Source organism: Gopherus evgoodei, chromosome 16 (assembly GCF_007399415.2).
Source record: "Gopherus evgoodei ecotype Sinaloan lineage chromosome 16, rGopEvg1_v1.p, whole genome shotgun sequence".
In the NCBI taxonomy this organism is placed as follows: Eukaryota; Metazoa; Chordata; order Testudines; family Testudinidae; genus Gopherus; species Gopherus evgoodei.
Window position 1 is genome coordinate 26,259,498 of NC_044337.1, and position 20,657 is coordinate 26,280,154.

The 20,657-nt window shown below is 38.2% G+C and overlaps 2 protein-coding genes across 4 annotated transcripts in view; one reads left to right on the forward strand and one right to left on the reverse strand.

Moving 5' to 3' along the window:
• The window catches only part of ANGPTL2 (angiopoietin like 2), a 40,683-nt gene extending 23,573 nt beyond the window's left edge, over window positions 1-17,110 (reverse strand). The window contains exon 1 of the mRNA XM_030535189.1: window positions 16,618-17,110. The gene's annotated coding sequence lies outside the window, so the exon portion shown is untranslated. The remainder of the gene's footprint in view (window positions 1-16,617) is intronic.
• RALGPS1 (Ral GEF with PH domain and SH3 binding motif 1) overlaps window positions 1-20,657 on the forward strand; it is a 355,807-nt gene that overhangs the window by 173,460 nt on the left and 161,690 nt on the right. The window lies entirely within an intron of this gene.

Below are 20,657 nucleotides of genomic sequence, written 5' to 3' on the forward strand. Positions count from 1 at the left end.
CTATCCCATAGTTCCCGCAGTCTCCCCCGCCCCTTGGAATTCTGGATTGAGATCCCAGTGCCTGATGGGGCAAAAATTATTGTCGCAGGTGGTTCTGGGTAAATGTTGTCAGTCATTCCTTCCTCAGGGAAAAAGGGTGCGAAATGATTGTCTGCCGTTGCTTTCCCGGGATTGCCCTGGCAGATGCCATAGCATGGCAACCATGGAGCCTGTTTTGCCTTTTGTCACTGTCACCGTATGTGTACTGGATGCCGCTGACAGAGGTGATACTGCAGCACTACACAGCAGCATTCATTTGCCTTTGCATGATAGCAGAGATGGTTATCAGTCGTTCTGTACCATCTGCTGTGCCATTGTAAATTGGCAATGAGATGACTTTTTACCTGTCCTCCTGTACCGTCTGCTGCTGTCATGGGTGCCCCTGGCTGAGGTCGGCCGGGGGCGCAAAGACAAAAATGGGAATGACTCCCCGAGTCAATCCCTCCTTTATGGTTTATCTAAAAATAGAGTCAGTCCTGCCTAGAATATGGGACCAGTGTACTAGAGAACCAGTGTTCCAGAGAACCAGAGAGCACAGCCGGTCCGTGTCAGATCCCGCAGAAATTAGGAGCTGCATGCCATTCACGGGGGGTGCCCCTGCAGCAACCCCACCCGTTGCTTCCCTCCTCCCCCAACCTTCCTGGGCTACTGTGGCAGTGTCCCCCCCATTTGTGTGATGAAGTAATAAAGAATGCAGGAATAAGAAACACTGACTTGTTAGTGAGATAAAATGAGGGGGAGGCAGCCTCCAGCTGCTATGATAGTCCAGGCAGGACATTGAACGGTGGTGGGGGAGAGGAGCCCAGCATCCCGCTGCTAGATAGTCCAGGCAGTACAGAATCTTTTCTTTAGACATGAAAGGGAGGGGGCTGCTGGAGCTCAGCCCCCAGTTGCTATGATGAGGACGGTTACCAGCCGTTCTGTACCATCTACTGGGAATGACCGGGAATCATTCCTATTTTTACCCAGCCAACCCGGCCGGCCTCACCTGAGGCCAGCCAGGAGCACTCATGGGCTCATGACGAGGACGGCTATCAGTCCTACTGCACTGTACCGTCTGCCACTGGAGAGGGGAAGAGAGAGGATGCTACTGTTTACTGCTGCAGCACCGTGTCTTCCAGCAGCATGCAGTATACATAGGGTGACATATAAAAACTCAAGAAATGATTTTTTCCCCTTTTCTGTCACGGAGGGGGAGGGGGGTAAATTGATGATATAGACCCTGAACCACCCTGGACAATGTGTTTAACCCTACAGGCACTGGGAGCTCAACCAAGAATGCAAATGAATTTTAGGGACTGTGGGATAGCTGGAATCCTCGGTACCCCCCCCACCTCCATGAGCGTCCATTTGATTCTTTGGCTTTCCATCACACATGTCACGCAGCACTGTGCTGTGGACTCTGTATCATAGCCTGGAGATTTTTTTCAAATGCTTTGGCATTTCGTCTTCTGCAACAGAGCTCTGATAGAACAGATTTGTCTCCCCATGCAGCGGTAAGATCCAATATCTCCCGTACAGTCCATGCTGGAGCTCTTTTTGAATTTGGGACTGCATCGCCACCTGTGGTGATCAGAGCTGCACGCTGGACAAACAGGAAATGAAATTCAAAAGTTCGCGGGGCTTTTCCTGTCTACCTGGCCACTGCATCCGAGTTCAGGTTGCTGTCCAGAGCGGTCACAGTGGAGCACTGTGGGATACTGCCCGGAGGCCAATACTGTCGATTTGCGGCCACACTAACCCTAATCCAATATGGTAATACCGATTTTAGCGCTATTCCTCTCGGGGAGGAGTACAGAAACCGATTTAAAGAGCCCTTTATATCGATATAAAGGGCTTTGTTGTGTGGACGGGTACAATGTTAAATCGGTTTAACACTGCTAGAATCGGTTTAAATGCGTAGTGTAGACCAGGCCTTACAAGGAAATCCTGTTTCCTTCGTATTTCTCCTTACAGAGGAGTCCAAGTTACTACCTTAATGGGATCTGCCTTCAACACTCCTGCACAGACTAGCTACTAGTATTTATTTACTTTTTGCAACAGTAATGCCATTTTGGATATATTTAAACTGATTTTAATCCCTCAGATATTCAAAGTGGATCTCTTTGGCACTTTTCTTCATAGAACTCAGTGACCACAACAGGTAAGGGTTTATAAGACATCACCCATTTTGGCATTATGAGTTTAACATTGGGGTCACTAGCATTAAGCTTTTCTGAGACTGTTCCATTTTCAGCTATGCAACCAACTAACTCCTTCACATTGCATAGGTCTGAGGGCTCTCTGTATTGCTAAATACTGCATAAAATATTCAGTCTTTTCTAAATACTTCCAGTTCTCTGCACAATGGCTAAAGGAAGAAAAACTTCATAATCTACACAGTATATATAAAATCATACCAGGTGTGTGTTTGGTTGCTATGTTTCTCAATTCTGTTATGAGTGTTGATATTTTGGATGTTATGTTTTGAATAACATGAACTCGGTGTATAAATCTGTCAATAATTGTTTATTACATAATTGCATAAGAATAAATATTTAGGGTATGCAATTCAAATATTTATAAGTACAAACTTAGATTACAGCATGGTGCACGGCAAATTACATGTTAATCTTCTGTGAGCTTGACTACCTCACTGAGGGTGTAATAAAGTACGTTAGAATTTTTGAAGGGGTATCTATTGTACTTTCCTTTAAAAATTGGTTTGCCCGTTTTAATGAATTTTAATGAATCAAACATACTTCCATATTATTTCCGTGGTTTGGTTTTCTTTCTTTGTTCTGAGGAAAAATAATATGAGCCTGTTTGGAAATCCTTTGCGTACTGTAGATCTGAATATTGCTTCATTTTGGTAAACTTGCATAGTTGTTCTGCTCACAAGGGTTGGATTGGTAGCTTCTTGATAATCAAATTTGGATGATATTATGATTTTATTTTAAATATATTTTTGCACTGATTTTTGCAAATGGTAACTCCCATTAATGCCACTGGAATTAATGGAGGAAATACCGTATAATAGCCATCTATATTACAACTTTTTTTTCATTGTATAAATGCTGGATTTCTTTCTTTTCAAACTGACTTGGGTATTTCAGCTAATTTTTATGGGGGTTAGAGAACAGTGAAAGCACTGAAAAGTTTGAGAAAAATTGCACTTGAATCTGTGTATTTGTGTGTAATCTAGTTTGCATAAAAATATACAATGTTGAGCTTGTTCAGCATGTAATGCCTAGTTTGATTTTTTCTTTACCAACATATCATTATGATCTTGTTTTGCTATACATATAAAACATTTCCTTATAACCCTAATTTTCACTTAAAACACTTGCTTTTGTTTAAAATAAATTAAAAGCAATGGATTTCATATTCCCAATTTACATTTTTATGATAAATGTACGACTACAGTCATTTAAATCCTGTGGAAAGGTACAATTCTGACTTTTGTGTCAGTGGAAAAAATTATTTTAAAAGCGAAAATCTTAGCAGTCCAGACTTTTTGTAATAGAATTTTCCCCACTTCTATACCCATTTTTAATTGTCAACGTTTATAATAAAAAGCAATAGCATTACAATCCCTAAATTTGGATCCATTTCTGGTCTTAGAACTGAAGACAATTATTTCTTTACATTTTTTATTATTGGTTTCTAAAACTCAGTTTGAAATGCAGCTTTTCTAAACACATGAAGGCAGTGATAATATTTCCCAGACTTGCTGTAGGTTGAGGAAAAAAAGATTACTTTCTCACAATCTACATTACTAAAGCAACCATGAAATTGACAAGAATGTCCATTTTAGTCAACAGGTGCTAGTCTGGGGAGCACATTTCCTTTTGGAAACACCACGTGTAATCATTTCCAAAACAATTTTTCTGATGTTTTCTGGTTTTTGAGAAATTTCCAAAAATGTTGTTTCATTCTGATTTGGAATAAAAACAAATTTCAAAATGCCAACATTTCTTGTGAACCAGAAATCCAGAGTTTCGGCCTGTTCTAGTTGTCAGCAAATATCTGAAAAATACACTTGCAAAGTGTGTCTAAAATCCTTCTTTAGTAAGATCAAGTGGCGGAGGTCTGCGCAGTGGATCTAAAGATTCTAACCCAGCTGATGAGTCATGTGGGTATCAGTATGATGCCACATGTTGGAATTTGTTTTTTTCAGTTTGCTTAAAAAAAAAAGATATTGCACACGAAAAGCCCCTATGTTAAAATAACATGATTAAGGTTTCACGGTGAAGGGGTATGTCCACACTACCTGCCGCATTGGCGGGTAGCAATCGATCTATTAGGGATCGATTTATCTTGTTTCAACTAGAGGTGATAAATCGATCCTCGCTGCGCTCCCCTTCAACTCCAGAACTCCACCAGAGTGAGAGGCAGAAGCAGAGTCAATGGGGGAGCCGCAGCCGTCGATCCCGAGACGTGAGGATGGGAGGGAAGTTGAAATAAGATACGTCAACTTCGGCTCCTCTATTCTCGTAGCTGAAGTTGCGTATCTTATATCGACGCCCCGCCTCCCCCCATTGTAGACCAGCCCAAGCACTCCAAAGCTAGGAAATGACTATGCTCTGGGAAAGGATCTGGTTGGTGTAGTTAATGAAGCTGTTGTCATAGAGTCAAAGGACTGGAAGGGACCTTGAGAGATCATCTAGTCTGGTCCCCTGCACTCATGGCAGGACTAAGTATTATCTAAACCAGTGTTCTTTATTGCAAGGCCTGCGAGCCAGTGGGTGCTCCCATCGGCCCTAAGTGCGGCTCCCTAAGTTCCCAGAGCCCACGCACGCGCGCGCACACACACACACACACACACACACACACACACACACACACACACACACACACACACACACACACACACACACACACACCAGCCTTCTGCCCCAGCCCTGAGCCTCCTCCTGCACCCTGAACCCCTCATCCCTGGCCTCACCCCTGCTTCCCAGCTCTGAGCCCCCTCCCGCATCCAAACCCCTCATCCCCAGCTCCACCCTAGAGCCCTCACCTCTGCACCCCTACCCTGGGTCATCTCCCACACTCCGAACCTCTCGGCCCAACCCCATGTGGCTCTCACATTGAAGTTTTTTTGCCAAAGTGGCCCAAACTTCAAAAATAGTGAAGAGCACTGATCTAGACCATTCCTGACAGTTGTTTGTCTAACCTGCTCTTAAAAGTCTTCAATGATGGAGATTTCACAACTTCCCTAGGCAATTTATTCCAGTGTATAACCACCCTGACAGGAAGTTTTTCCTAATGTCCAACCTAAACTTTCCTTGCTGCAATTTAAGCCCATTGCTTGTTGTTCTATCCTCAGAGATTAAGGAGAGCAATTTTTCTCCCTCCTCCTTGTAACAACCTTTTATATACTTGAAAACTGTTGTCCCCTCTGTCTTCTCTTTTCCAGATTAAACAAACCCAATGTTTTCAGTCTTCCCTCACAGGTCATGTTTTCTAGACCTTTAATCGTTGTTGCTCTTCTCTGGAGTTTCTCTCTAATTTGTCCACGTCCTTCCTGAAATGTGGCGCCCAGAACGGGACACAATACTCCGGTTGAGGCCTAATCAGCGTGGAATAGAGCGGAAGAATTACTTCTCTTGTCTTGCTTACAACACTCCTACTAATACATCCCAGGATGATGTTTGCTTTTTTTGCAACATTGTTACACTGTTGACCCGTATTTAGCTTGTGGTCCACTATGACCCCCAGATCCCTTTCCGCAGTACTCCTTCCTAGGTAGTCATTTCCCATTTTGTACGTGTGCAACCGATTCTTCCTTCCTAAATGGAGTACTTTGCATTTGTCCTTATTGAGTTTCATCCTATTTATTTCATACCATTTCTCCAGTATCAGAGGGGTAACTGTGTTAGTCTGGATCTGTAAAAGCAGCAAAGAGTCCTGTAGCACTTTATAGACTAACAGACATATTGGAGCATGAGCTTTCGTGGGTGAATACCCAGTTCGTCGGATGCTTTTACCATTTCTCCAGTTTATCCAGATCATTTTGAATTATAATTCTATTCTCCAGAGCACTTGCAGCCCCTCCCAGCTTGGTATCATCCGCAAACTTTTTATAAGTGTACTCTCTCTGCCATTATCTAAATCATCGATGAAGATATCGAACAGAAGTGGACCTAGAACCGATCCCTGCGAAACCCCACTCATTATGCCGTTCCAGCATGATGGTGAACCACTGATAACTCAGAGAATGGTTTCCAACCAGTTTTGCACCCACCTTATAGTAGCTCCATCTGGGTTGCATTTCCCTAGTTTGTTTATGAGAAGGTCATGTGAGACAGTGTCAAAAGCTTTACTAAAGTCTCTAGGACCCTTCCTCGTTTGTTGCAGAAGTTGGAAGGTGTTTAGTGAATGAGGAAGGAAGAAAAGAGGATAGTCTTGTGGTTAAGTTAGTTGAGGGCTGCCCAAGAGAATTGGATTCTATCCCTGCTTCTGCCATAGACTTTCTGTGTGATGCTCAACAGATAACATACACATTTTAATTTGTGGCCACTAATTGTGTGTTCCCCATTTTCTGGGTACCCAACTTGAGACTCTGGGGCTGAACACTCAAAGCTGCAACTGAAGCCAATGGGAGCTGTGCGTTAAACATATCCAAGTGCTATAAAATGCTAAACACTATGAAAACTCAGGCTCTAGATGGCTCAAATTGAGCAAAATTAGTGGTCATGGGCAACCTTAATTCTAGCATTTCCTAATTATTGCGTTTTTGACTTTGCAACCTTAATGTTCTGTTAACAGCTTTTTTATATTTATAGTAATGCCTGTCACATGCTTTCCAAATGTTCAGGAAGGTCAGTCCCTACTCTGAGGAGCTCACAATCTATGGAAACTGGAACTTTTGCCACTGTGACAGCTAGATTTGCTCAGAGCATATTTAGATAACGTGATAGTAAGAAGGCCTGTGCTCTGTATATGCCTGTCCCTCCACCCTGGGAGTTCCACTAGTGGAACTTGCACTGATTCTTGATCAGCTGTAATAAAGTGGTTGAAAAATTTCCAGTGTAGATACACCTCCCTAAGAACATATTAGCCTGAAGGGGAGGGCAAGAAGATGGCGAAAAACCTTACTGCACTGCTGTTTGCTTTTGTGGCCTTGTTATGAGGAAAGCGGATGAGAGAATAGAGTCTGTACGTTTGTATAGCAAGGTCTTGCCATTCTAAGCAGGGAATACTGTAGTAAAATGAAATTAAATGGCGACTCTCTTTAACATAAAATTTTTACAGAGCATCAGGCTAATAATGAATGTGCCTGTGTAGATCATTTTTATAGATATTCACATGCTCTGAGTAAAAATATAATTGAAAGTCATTGATAGTATTATGTTACTTGATTACAAAGAGAATTGTAGTGAGGCTTTGTTAGTATGTTTCAGTAAATGATACAAGAAAACTGTATCAGCAATGATTTTTGTGGATCTTTTTGAAAATTGTTTATGCCCTATGTGTCTCAAATTTTAGTATAACTGGAATGAAATTCATTTTCATTTTGTAAATAGAAAGGGATTGTGCCTTATGGAGTTTGGCAAGAATCTTGAGAATTTGTCAGATACAAATTTGGGGTTCAGCATATCCAAAAGTGCAAGGAACTGGCTGTTACAAACATGTTCCATGTATTCTTTAAAGCAGAGTCATTTGAAAACTCTGGAAAAATAAAGAACATAAATTAAAATTACCCCAGATAGCTTTAACTTTCATAACCAGCATTTGTTTCATGAAAGATTGGATCCTGGTTTGTGGGAAACCAGCAAGCTCTGCAACAGACTGAATTTTGCGCGGGGATTGGGAACCTACTTTATTAAGCAGGAAAGGTAATTATGAAGTGTAGTCACTAGTTTACATTTTATAATTTTGTTTTGTGTTGTAACTAGGGCTGTCGATTAATCACAGTTAACTCACGTGATTAACTCAAAAAAGTATTCACAATTAAAATAATCACAATTAATCACAGTTTTAATCACACTATTAAACAATAGAATACCAATAGAAATTTATTAAATATTTTGGATGTTTTTCTACATGGATGACTGGGCAACAAAATGGTAGATGAAATTAAATATTGATAAATGCAAAGTAATGCACATTGGAAAACATAATCCCAATTATACACATAAATGGATGGGGTCTAAACTAGCTGTTACCACTCAATAAAGCGATCTTGGAGTCATTGTGGATAGTTCGCTGAAAACATCCACTCAGTGTACAGTGGCAGTCAAAAAAGCAAACAGAATGCTGGGCGTCATTAAGGGATAGATAAGACAGATCATATTGCCTTTATATAAATCCATGGTACACCCACATCTTGAATACAGTGTGCAGATGTGGTTGCCCCATCTCAGAAAAGATATATTGGAATTGGAAAAGGTTCAGAAAAGGGCATAAAAAATGATTAGGGGTATGGAACAGCTTCCGTATGAGGAGAGATTAAAAAGACTGGGACTTTTCAGCTTGGAAAAGAGACGGCTAAGGGGAGATATGATTGAGGTCTATAAAATCATGACTGGTGTAGAGAAAGTAGATAAGGAAGTGTTGTTTACTGCTTCTCATAACACAACGACTAGGGGTCACCAAATGAAATTAATAGGCATCGGGTTTAAAACAAATAAAAGGAAGTATTTCTTCACACAATGCACAGTCACCTGTGGAACTCCTTGCCAGAGGATGTTGTGAAAGCCAAGACCATGACAGGGCTCAAAAAACTAGATAAATTCATGGAGGAAAGGAGCCATCAATGGCTATTAGCCTGGATGGACAGGAATGGTGTCCCTAGCCTCTGTTTGCCAGAAGCTGGAATGAGCGATGGGATGGATCACTTGATTCCCTGCTCTGTTCATTCCCTCTGGGGCATCTGGCATTGGCCAGTATCGAAAGACAGGGTACTGGGCTAGACAAACCGTTGGTCTGACCTAGTAGGGCCATTCTTATGTTCTTATATTAATTTCAGTTACAACACCAAATCCAAAGTGTACGCTGCTCACTTTATATTATTTATTAGAGATATCTGCACTGTAAAAATGAAAAACAAATAGTATTTTTCAGTTCACCTCATACAACTACTGTAATGTAATCTGTTTATCATGGAAGTGGAACTTACAGATGTAGAATTATGTGCAAAAAAAAATTCAAAAATAAAATAATGTAAAACTTTAGAGCCTATAAATCCATTTAGTTATATTTATCGTTTAGCCTATCTCTCAGACAAACAAGTTTGTTTACATTTGGCTCTAAAGTTTTACATTGTTTTATTTTTGAATACAGTTATTTTTTGCACATAATTCTACATTTGTAAGTTCCACTTCCATGATAATAAACTTGTATTAGGCGAACAGAAAAATACTATTTTTCTGTTTTTACAGTGCAAATATTTGTAATAAAAAATATATGAAGTGAGCACTGTACATTTTGTATTCTGTGTTGTAATTGAAATCAATATATTTGAAAATTTAGAAAACATATAAAAGTATTTAAATCGTATTCTATTATTGTTTAACAGTGCAATTATTAATTGCAATTAATTTTTTTAATCGCTTGACAGCCCTAGTTGTAACCACTTGTTTCCATCACACACTCTCATTTTGAGTGGAACCTCTATTCTTTCTTAAATAAATCTCCTTTTGTTTTATTATAAATAATCATAAGTTCTGTGCACTATGCAGGAACACTGATTAAGGTAGCACTGGGGTACACTGTTCTTTTGGGAGCAAAGGATCAGGAATTTCTCAGTAGCCAGTGTCAAGGGCTGAATATCACAGGGGAATGTTTCAAGGGGACCTACCAGGCAAAGACTGCATAATGCGGAGGAGAGTGGTTTAGTGGCTGATAGGTTGGTAGTATTAAGGAGCTAAAACCCAGCTATCACAGGCCAGACTCCTTCTCGCTAGAGGCAGGGGGATAACAAGGTGACTCTCAGTCCTGGCTACCTTGAGAACAGTCACACCCATGTCTTTGCTTTTAACTTAGTTTAATAAATTGCTTCTTTATAGGAGAATGTGATGCAATATGTGCATTGTGTGTTGATTATTCCGTTCGATATACAAATATTAACACAAACAAGAAGTCCCTGTTGAAATGTTCTCCTTGCTCCAGAGTCCAATTCATGTTCCTGTATTGTAGCTGCTATTCAGCAAAGCTGGATGTTGTTTAACAAGATTATCACTTTTTTCTGTTTGCAATCTGTTCTTGAAAAAAACATTACTTTTTCTATATTGATATTTGTCCTTGTTCAATGAAAAATGTATATGAACAAATTATTAAAAATGGCTTATCGGCAGAATGAACACTGATTACTGGGTGTTGGGTACTTTTGTGCAAGTGATCACCTAAGTCACATGACATTGTTTCTGTTCTCTGATTGGATGACCTGAATTTTATAAACAACATGCCTGTCTGTACAAATTGTTTGCTCATTGAATCCCTCAAGGAGAGGATGGTGTACTTAGGGGGGAAAGTGGAGCAAAATAAATCATATACACAGACCTAGAGAAGTTTAAGCCACATTAAATAGTTTTCTGTCCTCTTTTGTACAAGATAGCATTATATTTGTTTATTTAGAAGGCTCCCAGTTTTTAGAGTGGTAGCCGTGTTAGTCTGTATCCGCAAAAAGAACAGGAGTACTTTTGGTACCTTAGAGATTAACAAATTTATTTGAGCATAAGCTTTCGTGGGCTAAAACTCACTTCATCAGATGCATGCAATGGAAAATACAGTAGGAAGATTATATAATATATATACATATAGAGAACATGAAAAAATGGGTGTTGCCATACCAACTCTAATGAGACTAATTGATTAAGGTGGGCTATTATCAGCAAGAGAAAAAAAAACTTTTGTAGTGATAATCAGGATGGCTCATTTCAAACAGTTGTCAAGAAGGTGTGAGTAACAGTAGGGGAAAATTAACATGGGGAAATAGTTTTTAGTTTGTGTAATCACTCATCCACTCCCAGTCTTTATTCGAGCCTAATTTAATGGTGTCCAGTTTCGTTCCTCACAGAGAGAGAAAGATATGTCACATCTGTTGGGTCTCTTGCAGACTTTGCATTCAGTTTCCTTTTGTCACATTTATACTAAATAATTCCTATAGCCGTTGCCTCTATTTCTCCTTAACAGGGATGCTGCTCTCGGGTGACCCCTTATTTCTCCCTATTGGCACCCTCCTGTCTATCAGTAGCTGTTCTCTGTCACAGTGGCCAGTACTTATTTGAGCAGGACCATGTTTGTAACCAGATATGAAACTCCCACTTCAATATCTGGCCACCCTACAAATGCTGCCTGTAATCTAGCCCCGTTATAAAAACAAAGTGTCTCCAAGCTAGAGACTCTTGTGCTTCTCGAACATCTCTCTTCACACATTATCTTCCCTTCTCTCTCCCCAGGCTCCTCAAAGTGCAATTATTTTGCTTGAGAAAGCCAGTGACTTTAAAATGTTTTCCGAGTCTCTCCTTGTCTCCTAAACTCCTCAAACCAAAAACACACAAGCCAGTTTACATAAATGTGGGTGTACCAACAGTTTTGCTGTGAATTCCCGTAAATGCTCACAAACACACTAGGTCATACCGAATATCCACACTTACACAGATAAAAGCTCCTCTGCAAACATATGTACTCCCATAAACCAACTCTGAGTGGTCATGAAAAACCACAAAAAAGACATAAATGTGGTTGGCTTGAATCATGAATAGGATTTGATAAATATGTTTGTGAGCACGTTTATCCAGGATTCACCCCTCTCTATTATTTGAACTGCAATCTGTGTCCTGATTGGTGTATATTTGCTCTGTCAATATTTTGTTTCCCTCGAGACATAATTAGAGGACATTCCTATCATCAGAGTGAAGGGAAAATAAACTTTCAGAAAAAGATATTCGGTATTTTTCCAGTCCCTGAAAAGGAAAAGCAAATAATTATTTTCTTTGGCTTTGTTAGTCACTAAGTTAAGAAAAAGCAACTTTTGGAATTGCTTTTCCATATTGCACTGCAAGGCATTTGAAGTCTTTAGGAATGTTCTTGCTTAATCAAAATATTGTTGATTATTATAAATGTGTTTAAAACTCACAAATGAGATTTCCACAAGACTTGAGTATTTTACCATCTGAAACTAAATAGGTATTTCACTTCATGTATTGTCATAACCTCACAAGAATAAGGCTAAAAATTTATGTTTTATGAATAACTGTAGGACTATACAAAAGTTAATTCCTCATTTTTATGAAAAATACATACATATGGTTATATTAGATTACCTCTTTTAGATTTTCTAATGGTTATTACATTTGAAAGATTTTTTATTTGTGCACATGAATATGAGGGTTTGAAACTCCATTAGCTGAAAAATGTGACTTCTAGCAACTCACATTGTGTGTTCTGTAAAGCATCATTCAGATTCTAAGAAAACTCCACCAAATAAACCCAAAATACTGCAGACTGCACTGTGTAAATTGACCACTTCTTAGCTGGTAGCATTAATTAGTTAATATTTGTAATGCATTTTCAAGAAGAAAGATGTTATATAAGGCAAGATTTATTATTGTTACTGTATGTCTAATGTCTGTAATCCTAAAGAATTTCTGCAACAAAAAGTCTCCACTATGAGATGGGGAATTGGTATTTCTTGAGACATTTTTATGGCATCTGTAACCCTACCACAGTTTAAATTTCATCATCTTGGAAAACAGCTTAGACCATAGGAAAGATGAATTGTGGCTAAACTTTGACTTCCATTATGCTTTTTATTGGGAGTAAGAATTGCTAATTATTTTAAGTGCATGGTAGTTGGGAAACATTTTGAGAGTCAAAACAAAATAGCATTTATGCTACAAAACTCTGGAGAAATACCAAAGCGAAATAATATCAACAGACATAATTGTCTGGAAAACTCTAAGGCAATACTGCATGAAATTAGTCAGCTGTAGATTTCATATCAAAAGACACAGTTCATACCCTGTCTTCACTTGTATGTGATACTCTTTTGAAAAGGGAATCTTAAATAATTTCAGGAGCTAGGACTAGTTGACTTACTTTCTGCTACTCTCGTTCTCCTATATATTGTGTATTGTTGTTAAGCTAGAGGACAGTTGGTATGAAAGCCTCATGCACTGAACTGCATAAACCCAGTTTATGTGTAAGTGATACATGTTACTGTATCCACCATGTGAGGCTGCTTTTCAGAGACAATTTTCCATGTTTAAGGCAAAATTTTACATGAGATTTCCAGTGACTTTTAGTGACGATTTGCAGTGCTGTAATTGTACAGCAGAGACAGCCTAATTTATTAGAGCTTCACTAATTAACTATGTGATGTCAGGAGCTGGGAACTGAAATTCCAGAAACTGAGGTTCCAGCAATTGTTCTCAACGAAAGATTATAATATTAAAAAATTTGCTTGCAAGTTGGCAGTGGTGCTAGAACAATTGTACAGTGAGGATGCTGAGAGCCATTGAACCAAACTGTAAAGTAAACCCTGTATAAGATGGAAGCTACTTCAAGCCAGGGGATGCCGCATCACCCTGAGTTTCAGCACCTATGCAAGTTGGGATTAGGGAATTGAGCAGGGCAGGTTTTCAGATACACTTCAGGTTGGAGTACTGGTAATCCTCAGTAGAAAAGGGAGATCTTCCCAAAGTGAGAAACTCTTTGAATGTGAACAAGAGCACTGATCTGTCAGATGGAATAAGGTAGGATTTCTAATATAAGTGGTTGGGCCCTTATTTTGTTTTGCTAAACGTAGTACATTATCGCATTAACAAGACAGCTGCAAATTTTCATTGTTCAGTCACTTTGCTTTTATTTCCTATGCCGCACACTACATTTGCATAACTGGCTTTATTAAATAAATGTCATGTCTTTGTTCTACTAACTTACAAATTAAATTTAATCAAGGGGGGGGCGGGGAGAAGGCAAGAGCCCATCCTTAAATGTGGTTCTCTGGCCTGAAATGCAAAGGTATTTTTTGCTTCATCTCTTAGTTGAGTGCATATAATTTACTAATGGGACTGAATGAGATGTGCTGTCAACATTCTGGAACTGCATCTCTATAGCTTTTTGCTTCAAAAGAAAAATAAATGTAACACCAGATAGATACCAATGGATTAGTTTTTTAGCACATATTAAAGAAATCTGGAACTAAATCCTAGTCAGCTGTTGAACCAATAATTTTGTGTAGTTTACATTTATTGTAGTAGAGTTACTGATAATTGTTAGATTTGGGTGAACTGTTTTCCTAGGATGATTCCAGTGTTAAAAAACTGTATTGTGAAGCCCTTTGTGCAACTTCCACTACAAATGAAGTCAAATTCATGAAAGGTCTACTGTTGGATCATATGGTAGTTTCCTGAAAAAATAAGTGACCATTTAAAACAAATATGAATGTGTACATGTATTCATACACCAGATTGTGATAGATTCTGTACATTAATTTGAATTAAAAGGCAAATAGAAATTTAAAATATTTTTGAAGAAAATATTTACTTAAGAAAAATCGTCTTAATTCCTACTTCTGTAGTCATTTGGTAGTCAGTGATTGTAGGAGAACTGGCAACTAGCAGGCATTTTCAAAACACCAGTCAGTAATTTGATCTGGATTTCCCAACACTAGTATGATGAGAATTTTCTGAAGCTGTCTTTTTCTTCCTTAGTCCCCACTCCTTCTGTCAAAATCCTTTAAAAAAACATACACTTTATATGCCCCATTTTCCTGTCATTCTATTATAGAATTATGGGCATTGTGTTAACAAACTCTTATCTTTTAGCTCAGTCAGAGCTAGAAAGATTTTTCTGTGGTTTCCAAGAGTGGAAAGACATTAATTGATTTGTATTTTTTTTGTCAAGTAAACTAATGTACTTTCCTTTCTCCACAAACAAGAAACAGATTGCTATGTGTTAAAGAAAAAATTTTACTAGAATTTTTTCTGGGTTGGTTTACTTGTTTTGTAACAGGAAATTGAAACTTACAGTGCAAATACTGTACAACAGTATGTATGTTTGGCAATTCAGGGACTAGCTCTACATTTTTACTTAAAGTTTAAAGTAAACCAATAGAGTCCAAGGGAAAAAATGACAGGTACAGCATTTACTTTAGATATAGAAAAGGTGATGTGCTTAAAAGCCGAAAATTTATTTAACTCTGATTTCAGGAATTGCCGGTGGGTAAGGGTATTTTGAATTCTTTGCCATTAGTTACTGGATTCCCAGAAGTGGAACACTAAACTACTGGCTGAAATTAAATGGACTACTTCAGACAGATTCATTGCAATACTCTTTATATTCAGCTTGTTCTGCTTAGTTCAAATTGTGGGTAATACCCAGTCCCAAAACACTGTTTCATTCTTAAAACTCTGAACAACTTTTTTTGGTTGAGTAAATGGATGGACTAATGAAATACAGCAGAGTGAGGGAATCCTAATTAGTTCTTAGAGAACTTTTGTTTTGAAATGGTACCAATTGCTGTAAGAAATGTCAAAGGATTACATCTCCTGTGCCTTCTGTCTTTCTTTTGTACAGTTTCCAGCAAAAGAAAGTAGCTCTTTTAATTGCAAGAAGTACAGCTTTTCTTTCTGGATCATCAAGAATTTAGCAGGCAGAATCCATTTAGTGGGTTGTTCTTTGTGCTTAAGTAAAGCTAGCTATCATGGATTTGGAATGTAGTTACTGAAAGCAAGCACTGCATTTGCTGTTACTTCCCTTAACAGTGGCCTCACTTTATTTTCACATAACCCAATCACTCTTGAAAAAAGTATAAACAGCTAGTGCTTAGTCTTTCAGTGTGTTGTTAGTATGCGGTAGCCCTGTAACACAAAATTTCAATAATATTTGCTTTTATTTTGCTTGTTCAAAAGATTATATTTAACCAGTAAAGCTGACGAATGCTGTGCTTTTTAAAAGATGCATCTAAATACTTATTTGTTTTTAAAGTAAAGGGTTCACATAAATTTCTAAACAGCAGGATATTTTATAAAACCTGTAGGGATTTACAGGAACTTTCATATCTGGTTAATCTGATTTAATGTAGAAGAGATTGAAGGCAGGCTTCCTGGTTTTTAATACAATAGCTCTTTCAAAAAGCAGACATGAAAGAAATGTAGAGCTTTTTGTCATGAAAAAGTTTTGCTGAAAAGCATACAATTCTGTGCACACATATACAGTCAGTATGAGACGAAGGCACAAAACCTCCAACTATGTACAGAATAAAGTAAGAAGAAAATAACTTTTAAAGAACATGAAGATTAATTGCTCAGCAAGAAGTATTTGATTCTCTGACACTGTAAAATATCACTAAATCATTTTTACCAAACATATTTTTGTTTTAGAGTACGAATTTACAAAATTCAACTTTAGTTACATATTTTATGGATGCAAGAGTACTTTTTGTAATAGTTTTATTTGTTTGCTTATTTAATAAGCATTACACGGTTCATAACTAAATTTACATCAGAGAGATTGTAGTAACTCTCACAAAGCTGCTACTAAAATACTGGCTTTGTAACTCAGTCTCTGTGCACTGGAAATTATTTCATACATGTGAAAACATCTGTATATTTTAAATGTAAACCAGCTGTACTGTAACATTCTTACCGTGTTTCCTTTGCCTTTGGCTTCTTTCTTCAGTCTTTAACGTGCTTTTTATCAAAGATTAACTGAACAGCTTATCCATGGGAACTGACATCTCTGTATCAGAAGTGTGTCTGCAGTGAAAGCTAACTAGTCTCTGCCACTGAATAGTTTTATACATTTGATACTATAATTAGAAAAGTTAATACTCTAAGGCTCTGATAATCTTGTTTTTCTTATTGTTTAAATGCTTTTCCTTGATTGAAAAAAAGACAGCTCAGTTGCTGAATCTAAGATGCACATCCTCATGCTATAGGCATGGAGGAACAATAGGCTGCAGTAGAAACTTTCTTTTGATGAAAGAAGAGAACTGAGGCATTTCAATTCCGAAGTTTTGAATCTATCATTTCATGTAAGACTAAAGCAGCCTTATTTGAACTTCAGCTCCTTTGTGGTGGATTTACACGCTGGAGTTAAAAAAAAAACCTATTGAGCATGCAGCAAGTAGACAAGTTCTGGTTGGATAAGCCTTTTTTCCCCTCCCACAAGTACAAGGGATCCACCAGCAATAGACACGTTCAGGGCCTCCCCCTAACCACAAACAGCAGAGGTCTGACTGAAACCAAACTTTAATAAAGTGATGTCACAGCTCTCAGCAGACCAAAGTAATCTGGCGTGCAGGAGGCTGCCTCCCTGGGCTTTGGCAGGACACATTAGCAACAATTTCCTCTGGGCAGCTGAGCTGAAAAACTTCCAGTTCCTTATGAAGATATCAATACTTTGTAAAGGGTTTTGTTTGGGAAAGGCCAGGCTTGTACTCTTGGGATTATGTAATGTGTTTATTTTAGCTACATTTTTCTGTAGCATTTTATGGTATTGGTAAATGTTAGTAAAGTTGTCTGAATTATTGTGAACCATTTGTTCATAGTACTTAAAAACAGGTAGAAATTAGACTCCTTAGATTTTTGGCATTACTGATTAACTGCTAATATTAATCTAAAAATGAGTTATTTATCTATAAAATTCAAAGCTGTGATTCCTGAGTTCAGAGACACATTCTGGAGTCTACTGTGTGTTTAAGAAGCATGATCTATTTATTTATTTTTATTCAGACAAGATGTTAGAATATCTGTCTATGCAGGATTCAACTGCAAACTGTCTTGTAGGGGAACTAAACGTCTTTCCTTTTTAGTGCACTTTTCACAATACAAATATTGAAGTATCTTTTAACTTGGGCAATTTGCACAGCAGCCCCTTGATTATTTCTGGGTTTTTACTTAGCCAACCTCTAAATTATTTCTCTTCAGCTCAGTGTGTAGGCAAAAAAAAGAGAATTTGTACTACTATGGACAGACATAAATAATAACTAAAAAGACTATCTTGATCAAAGTAATGAGGGGTGTCTGAACGCTTCTAGTTCTACCACCTTCCTCACCCCATACCTTCAGTTTGCCATGACATTTCCAGGTGAAGACAGAAATCAAATTGTCCAAACTCAGGCAAGCTCTCCAGTTATCTAATACTGTTTAGCCGAATCCCAATTTTTTTTTTTACCTGTTCACCTGCAAATAGTGCTGCTTGGTTTCCCACATTTCTTACATGTTCACTATTCATTATTAAAGATTTCTTCCCAATTGAAGATTACATGCTACAAAATCTGCCATTGTTTTCTATGTGTAGTGTGTACTCATGGTCATTTGCTATGGATCAGTGGTTCACAAACTTTTTTCTGCCAAAAGCCCCTTTGGCATCTGCCTAATTATCCCAGATCCCTTTCATTTCTGGCACTACCAGAATGCCCCTGCCAGTGTGAGAACGTGCCTGCCAGCGTAACATCGCACACAGTGTATGTGATAGATCAAGGTGTGCAGAGGACACCATTTTGAGGACAAAATGGCGTCCTCCATGTGTCAAAAGTGCCAGAATGTCATTCTAGCACATTCAGGCCTTGCTCACCGGACAGACCCATGCATAACCCCTGATGGGTCCCTAAGAGCCTGGGGGACCTCACTTTGGGAGCCACTGCTATAAATTATATTTTAAAATAGACTTCAGTTGGGTTATTAATAAAAGTTTTAAGGTGCATCTGTACAATGCTAAAAGACTTCACAGAAATATTACAAATTAAAAGTGAAACTAATTTTTAAAAATGCTATCAGTGCTGACTTAATCTCAATTAAAAATCAACAATTAGCAAACTGGGCTATTTCTTTACTTCTTTTCACTATTTAGTATCCTAGCTGTCTGAGCAGGCCATTTTAAAAGGTCATACATATGTAAGTTGTTTCTATGTTGTTAGTTAATTTTTGAGACAGATTGTTACAAGATCTCTCATCTGCTTGCGGGAATTAAGGAAATCCATATTAGAATACTTTAAATTAGATTTATCAAAGGGAAAATAGGAGATAAGTTTTGAATTTAATAGAAAAGATGCATTTCTGTTCATTAAGTAACTACCCTTTAATTTAATTAACAGTTTTAGTGATAATTATGAAATTTCCTTATTTATTGAAAACTAATGCATCCTGTGTTGAAAAGAGCACACTTGTTACCTTTTATATATAAAGTTGATTAGAGGGCTGGTCTTACCCAGTAATAATAAATAGTAAGACAGGAGTAGTCAAGCTTGATGTCCTTTTATTAATAGAGTTGAGTTTATTATTTAAGAATAGCACATAACAAGGCTAACCATAGCACATAACAATACTTGATCCTTATGAAACTAAGGTTTACTGCTGATCCCAGTCTTGTCTGGTTCAAGCAGTAACTCAAACAAACTATTTTTTATAGTTTGCTGACAATCCGTAGCTTCATTTTTTTCACACGTGACAATTATGTTTACCCCCTTTTGTCTGATACATTTGCAAATTTGCAAGCACATACCGTAATATTCAGACTTTCCAAACTAATGCAGTTAGAATGCTTGTTCTGATAAATAGGATTTCATGCTAAACATTAAGCAACTAAACTTTCCTCTCTCACTAAACTAAATTTTCCACTCTTAATAAAGGTTACATGACTTAACATTGTGTCTGACGAAGTGGGTATTCACCCACGAAAGCTTATGCTCCAATACGTCTGTTAGTCTATAAGGTGCCACAGGACTCTGTCGCTTTTTACAGCTTAACATTATTATTGCAAATTTATTCTGAAAGCTTGCTAAGGGTTTGGTTCACTTGACAATAGGCCCTTTAGCCTAATGGTCAACTCACTAAAAAGTATGATTTGCTGGTAATGCAGTAATTGTTTCAGGAACTCATTCTTACTCCTTCAACAGATGTGGCCTTCTGTTCCTTGCAAGAGGATGTTACAGAAAGCACCTTACATTTCAGCCGTTGTCATTGTACTTTATTACTGTGCAATTTCACTTAAAAACATTGACAGATTCCCCATATCAAAAGGAGCCACATTTTGGGGTCTGAAGGATCACCAAAGTGCATTCAAATAGTAACCATGGGCACAGGGGACTACAGTTAGTTGAAAAAATTCTGACAGAACAGATTTCCATCAGAAAATGCTCACTTGATGGAATTGACCCATTCAACAGGAACATGTCAATTCCATCAAAACTTCTGATGGAAACTGAGCAGACTCACCTATCTAATTTCCTGCTTGGATCCCTAATGTCCAACTCCCTTGCTGACCACCTGGCAGGCGGGTGGACAGATGGGCTGCCTGGTTCTCAACCTCCATGGCTGCCTAGCGGGTGTATTGGCCTACTGCCTGAGTGCTTGGCTGCCCCACTGAGGAGCAAGGGCATAGCTGGAAATGTTTTTAAAAAATCACTTTCTCTTTTGAAATGGAATTTTTCAAAAATTTCTTTTCTGTGGAAAATTTCACATTTCTGCCTTTTCGTTCCAATTTGGAATGGTAACATTTTCCACAGGGTAGCAATTCCAGTTCGTACATGGAGATATTAATACCAAATATGAACCCCAGGAGGATACGGGATGGATTGCAGAAGATTGCAAGGGAGAATAGGAATCGAGAGGACTTGCAGCCAGAGAAAATAGAGGATAGACTGGAGAATCGCACCATCACCAGGAAAAGGCAAGTCTACATGA